Source organism: Lacerta agilis, chromosome 12, assembly GCF_009819535.1.
Source record: "Lacerta agilis isolate rLacAgi1 chromosome 12, rLacAgi1.pri, whole genome shotgun sequence".
Taxonomy (NCBI): Eukaryota; Metazoa; Chordata; class Lepidosauria; order Squamata; family Lacertidae; genus Lacerta; species Lacerta agilis.
Window position 1 is genome coordinate 37,920,215 of NC_046323.1, and position 6,886 is coordinate 37,927,100.

Below are 6,886 nucleotides of genomic sequence, written 5' to 3' on the forward strand. Positions count from 1 at the left end.
CACATAGAGCGCATTGCAGTAGTCCAAGCGGGAGATAACCAGAGCATGCACCACTTTGGTGAGACAGTCCGCGGGCAGGTAGGGTCTCAGCCTGCGTACCAGGTGGAGCTGGTAGACAGCTGCCCTGGATACAGAATTAACCTGCGCTTCCATGGACAGCTGTGAGTCCAAAATGACTCCCAGGCTGCGCACCTGGTCCTTCAGGGGCACAGTTACCCCATTCAGGACCAGGGAATCCTCCACACCTGCCCTCCTCCTGTCCCCCAAGAACAGTACTTCTGTCTTGTCAGGATTCAACCTCAATCTGTTAGCCGCCATCCATCCTCCAACCGCCTCCAGGCACTCACACAGGACCTTCACGGCCTTCACTGGTTCTGATTTGAAAGAGAGGTAGAGCTGGGTATCATCCGCATACTGATGAACACCCAGCCCAAACCCCCTGATGATCTCTCCCAGCGGCTTCATATAGATATTAAAAAGCATGGGGGAGAGGACAGAACCCTGAGGCACCCCACAAGTGAGAGCCCAGGGGTCTGAACACTCATCCCCCACCACCACTTTCTGAACACGGCCCAGGAGGAAGGAGCGGAACCACTGTATAACAGTGCCTCCAGCTCCCAACCCCTCTAGCCGGTCTAGAAGGATGTTATGGTCGATGGTGTCAAAGGCCGCTGAGAGATCCAGCAGAACTAGGAAACAGCTCTCACCTTTGTCCCTAGCCCGCCGGAGATCATCGACCAGCGCGACCAAGGCGGTTTCAGTCCCATGGTGAGGCCTGAATCCCGATTGGAAGGGATCCAAATGGTCCGCTTCTTCCAGGCGTGCCTGGAGTTGTTCAGCAACCACCCTCTCAATCACCTTGCCCAAGAATGGTAGATTTGAGACTGGGCGATAGTTGGCCATATTGGCCGGGTCTAAAGATGTTTTTTTAAGAAGCGGTTTAATGACCGCCTCTTTCAGCGGGGCTGGGAAGGCTCCCTCACAGAGGGAAGCATTCACCACCCCGCGCAGCCCATCGCCCAGCCCTTCCCGGCTAGCTTTTATAAGCCAGGATGGGCAAGGATCTAGGAGACAGGTGGTTGGTTTCACTCGTCCAAGCAGCCTGTCCACATCCTCGGAGGTAACAGACTGAAATTGATCCCACGCAACTGGACTAGACAGGACTCTGGCACTCTCCCGCCCTGGCCCTGCTCCCACGGTGGAGTCTATCTCTTTCCGAATCTGAGCGATTTTATCTGCAAAAAACTTTGCAAACGCATTGCAGGAGATCTTGGGGTCCCTACCAGGCCCCGATGACGAAGGTGGCTCCGATAGATTCCGAACCACCTGAAAGAGTCTCCTGCTGCTATTTTCCGCAGATGCAATAGAGGCGGTGAAGAAAGTCTTCTTCGCCGTCGCTATCGCCACTTGGTAGGCTCGACGTTGAGCTCTAACCTGTGTTCGGTCGGATTCAGAATGGGTTTTCTGCCACCGGCGCTCTAGCCGTCTCAACGATTGTTTCATCGCCCTCAGCTCCGGGGAAAACCACGGGGCTGTCCGGGCTCCATGCAACCGGAGAGGGCGCTTCGGAGCCAAACAGTCAATAGCCCTAGTTAGCTCCACATTCCAGCGGGCCACCAGGGAATCGGCTGAAAGGCCATCAACATGGGATAAAGTATCCCCTACCACTCTCTGGAAACCATTTGGATCCATTAAGTGGCGGGGGCGGAAAAAAAGCAAATGGATAGCTACTACTCGGCTGAGCTTTCCAGCCTGTCAATTTCATTGTGTGCTCCCCGGCTTCCAACCCCAGAATGTGTTCATGCAGTTTCAGTTTCAGTTTCTCATTCCAATAGAAATTAATGGAAAGCAAATCAAATAAATTAAGTATTCATTTTATTTCCCATTTTCATCCTACAAATGAATGGGCCACTGCTTTTTTGTTAGCGCGCCCTAGTCATTGAGAGGCAAAGTCAATCAATTATTTTTAGGGGAAATGTGACCTTTTAACCTGGGAGACATTTCAATCTTGGAAACCACTTAGCTGGCTATGGATAGAAGTTTGGTAAACTTAGCATGAGCAGACAAGGAGTAGTGAGCTGAGGCCTTCCAACTTAATTTCATGTTGTTGGGGGGTGGGGTGGGCAGAGGGAGAAAAGTGGCAAAAGGAGAAGGGGTGCCCTGTCCACTGCCAGCATGTGCCTCCCAGAATATTACTCCCAAGAGAATCTGGTCCTCAATGGAAAAAGGCTCCCCACCCCTGCAGTAGTCTTGTAGCCTTTGCTTGGTAGCATAGTTTTAAAAACACATGAATCTAAATGGCAGTTTGGTGCTGTGCATGTTGTGCTGTGCATTCAAAGGTTGCTGAGTAATCAACTGGCCTATATGAAGCAGTCAGCACTGCATACACTAGAATGCTCATTTTGGGTGATCTTCCTCATTCAAAAAGCATGCAGGCTGCTTAGGTCAGTGAAGTACTGTACAAAGTTGAAAGTATGTCAGCAAGAAAACATAAAGGATGCCCTGAGACATGAAAGAGCAAGGAGAGGAGGGTGCTAGAAGATGAGCATCTCATAGCTGTATCCAGGGTCATGTTGCTAGGATACCAAGTGCCCTGTTGCCCAGTAAAGGGGTTTTGTTCAGCTCATGAAAACAGAATCCCCAATTATTTTTATTCTCTCCCCCTTCCCTTAGTTCCAAAGAAGAAAAATTCTCACACAGGTAAAAGAAGCCGAATGTCCTGCACGGCACCTGCCCTTCTCCCAGAGGTACATCTGTGGGGCATGTGCCAGTACAGCTTCCCACCCACCCCAGCCTTTGGCTGCAAGGCTTGAGAGTTCAGAGTGGCAGACAGCCTTCTGGGCAGAGAAAGAGCAAATGGATGGTAAGACCTTGAATGACAAGGTAGTCAGATGTGTGCTAAAGGAGAATAAGAGTGAATGAATTATTTGCCCCAGCTTCAGAGTGGAAGATACAGGGCAAGTCTCTGTGCTGGAACTATTGCAGGAAGGGTAGTGTGCGGAACGGAAGCAGGTAGTAAAAAGGCAAAAGATAACCCTGGACGGTTAAGTCCAGTCAAAGGCAACTGGGTTCGGTAATAATCTCACTTTTCAGGCCAAAGGGGCCAGCGTTTGTCCACAGACAGCTTTCTGGGTCATGTGGCCAGCAGAACTAAACCGCTATTAGTGCACAGAGGACCGTGATGAGTGCCAGAGTGCAGGGAAACACAGTTCACCTTCCCACTGCAGCTGTCCTATTTAATTGCACTGGCATGCTTTCAAACTGCTAGGTTTGCAGAAGCTGGGACAGAGCAACGGGAGTGGGAGCTCACTCCGTCGCGCAGCCAACCTTCCGATCGCCAGACCCCCAAGCTCAGTGGTTTAGATCACAGCACCACCCGCTTCTGACAAGAGATGACATTCTAGGCTTCATAGGCAAAATGAAAGCTAACAGACACCAGGTCTGGCTGGCATCCATCCAAAAGTTATTGGACTCAAATGTGAAATTGCTTATCTAAAATATGTAACTTGTCCCTCAGTTCTGCCTCCATACCTGGGGACTGGGAAGCAGACAATGTAACTCTAATCTGGGGGATCCTGCAAATTACAGGACAGTTAGCTTAATGTCTGTCACAGAAAGACCTAGTGGAAAGTTGTTAAAAGATAAACTAACCAAGCATATTGAAAAACAAACCATGCTGAAGCAGAGCCGCGTGGCTTCTGCAAGTGCAAGTCCTATCGGAAGCCTGTTGGAGGTGATTCAGTTGCATATTCATGAATGAGGTCTCTGCCTAAACAACAGCAGATTGTGTTAGTTGTTGCGCCATCTACTGGCAGTCACAGCAAGATATCCCATAAGGATTCAGTTGTCAGTGAATTGGGATTCCAAATAGGAAGTCCACAAGATGGACATTGGTTTAACTACCTTTCCAGCCATCTGCGTAGTAGAAATGAGATGACTGGAGATTATCCTGGCTTCCTTGGTCTGCACAATGTGGTTCTCTCCTGAGGTTGGTGACTACAAAATCCCATCTTCCTTGACCATGGGCTATGCATGGGGCTGGTGTGAGTTGTAGCGCAGAACAGCTGGAATGCTGAACATTGGCTGCTGCTGGTGGAGACTCTTAGCCAGTCAGAGTGAATGCTTCCTTCCTATGTATTCAAATGAGTAGCATTAAACTTCAGTTAGATGTACTTTTGCCAATCTGCAAAGGCACTTGGTTTAGCTGTTCCCACTTATGTTCCTGCACTGGAGGTTAGTTTGATGAGTAAGGTGTGAATCCTGGATAAGACATTATCCCGTCCAGTCTGTGCTCTGCAATAATTTATCTCCTGATACCCAAATGGAAGAAGAAAATACACTGCCTTAGTCAGGTGATGGCAGCTCTCATCATCATTGCCCCACAGTTCCTCCCTGTCTTACTTTGAGAAAGTGTCAAGGGAGAGGATCTCTTCCTCAGAGTGAAGCATTCTGGGCACAGCAGCTTTGCTACAATGGCTGGAAGTTCTGTTGAAAACTGGGAAGTTACTTTAAACAGAACTTCAAGCTGCTGGCCAACTTTCCCAGAATGCCTCTACAGAAGGACCCCCTGCCCCTTTCTCATAGTGAGGGTGGGAGAGGAGAGCTCACACAATTTTGAGGCACTATATCAGAGCAGCATTACAATTTTGGTAAACTTCAGTATAATTTGCAGTGGCATATTAATACAGGAAGGCCAAGAAAAATGAAACACAAAAAGGCATTTGTTTCAACAATTATGAGCAGTAATTACTCAGGTTTTAGCATTCCTCTAAGCCAGCCATAACCAATACAGGATGGGTGACACCAGGCTTGAGAGCAGTACATGTGAAAAGGATCTAGGAGTCTTGGTAGACCACAAACTTGACATGAGTCAACAGTGTGATGCAGCAGCTAAAAAAGCCAATGCAATTCTGGGCTGCATCAATTGGAGTATAGCATCTAGATCAAGGGAAGTAATAGTACCACTATATTCTGCTGTGGTCAGACCTCACCTGGAATACTGTGTCCAGTTCTGGGCACCACAGTTCAAGAAGGGTACTGACAAGCTGGAACGTGTCCAGAAGAGGGCAACCAAAATGGTCAAAGGCCTGGAAACAATGCCTTATGAGGAACGGCTTAGGGAGCTGGGTATGTTTAGCCTGGAGAAGAGAAGGTTAAGGGGTGATATGATAGCCATGTTCAAATATATAAAAGGATGTCATATAGAGGAGGGTGAAAGGTTGTTTTCTGCTGCTCCAGAGAAGCGGACACGGAGCAACGGATTCAAACTACAAGAAATAAGATTCCACCTAAACATTAGGAAGAACTTCCTGACAGTGAGAGCTGTTCGGCAGTGGAATTTGCTCCCAAGGAGTGTGGTGGAGTCTCCTTCTTTGGAGGTCTTTAAGCAGAGGCTTGACAGCCATCTGTCAGGAATGCTTTGATGGTGTTTCCTGCTTGGCAGGGGGTTGGATCTGGATGGCCCTTGTGGTCTCTTCCAACTCTATGATTCTATGGTGCCTTCCAGACGTTATTTATTTATTGAATTTATATACCACCCTATACCCAAAGGTCTCAAGGCAGTTCGCAGTTTTGAACTCCCACCATTCCCAGCTCCAGGACTTGGGTGAAAGCTGCTCTGCTCTAAACAATGACACTCAAATTGCCATGTAGGGCAGCCTGCCCTGGAGTTCACAAATTCCATGCACCGGCTACTGTGATCCTGGTTTCTGCGCTTGCTTATGGTTTGCAGATGGCAGGAATGAGAGGAGAAATGCTTCCCATGGACTTGCTATGGAACAGGACCTTCTACCCAGACTATTGTCCCTTTAGCCTGGCATTAATTCCGATTGGCAGTGGCTTCCTATGGCCTCATGCCACAATCTTCCACTACTTGGTTCTTTAAGAGCAAACTGGAGATGTCAGATGTGGAACATGGGTCCAACTGCATGTAATGGTAGATTGAAGGGCAGCCACTCCATAGAGCTATGGCTGCAGAGACATTATCTCCTTGCATTTGTTGTCCACGGACCTACATTACGTGCACTGCCTGGTCCAGTACTTCCTCCTATTGTCTGTCCCCTCTTAATTTTGCCAGCTTATTGTGACCACTGATAAGGCAGCACCAGTTTTCTTCCAGAGGGATAGAGATGCAGGAAGCAATCCCAAGGGCAATGTCACTGGCTCTAACAGGTGCCATTTCAAGGAGCTGCTATCTGGAGGGGAGAAAGTGGTACTTGCACATTCAGAAGCTTAGTATAGCTAAAACAAAATAAATAAAAATTCTTTCCAGTAGCACCTTAGAGACCAACTAAGTTTGTTCTTGGTATGAGCTTTGTGTGCATGCACACATTCTCAGCATGCACATGAAAGATCATACCAAGAACTAACTTAGTTGGTCTCTAAGGTGCTACTGGAAGGAATATTTTATTTTATTTGTTTTGACTATGGCAGACCAACACGGCTACCTACCTGTAACTAGGGTAGTATAGCTGTTAATTTTGGGAGAACTAGCAGACCCACTAGATGGCAGCAGCACACTGGAGATCTTCATTGGTATGTGGTTGGAGAGTAAACCCCATTCCTCATTGCTTTTCTCCTTTTGCTCTTACAGCTTTCAATTTTTAAGTGTTTCTTCCCATCTCTCCTTACAGGGTAGAGACCCCTCTGCCTGCCTGCCAGCCAAAAATCCAAGTGTTCTTAAATGTAAAATAGGTTATTGCATTAATTCACAAAGCCCTGTGCAACCTTGGCCAAAGGTACCTCAAGGCGCACCCGATTCCTTATGCTCCCTTATGCTTGATCACCGAGATCCTTTGATGGGGCAAGTTTGTTGGTCCTCTGAGGTTCAGTCCACCTTCCTCAGGGAGCAAACCTTTAGTGTGGCAGGACCTGCCCTGTGGAACTC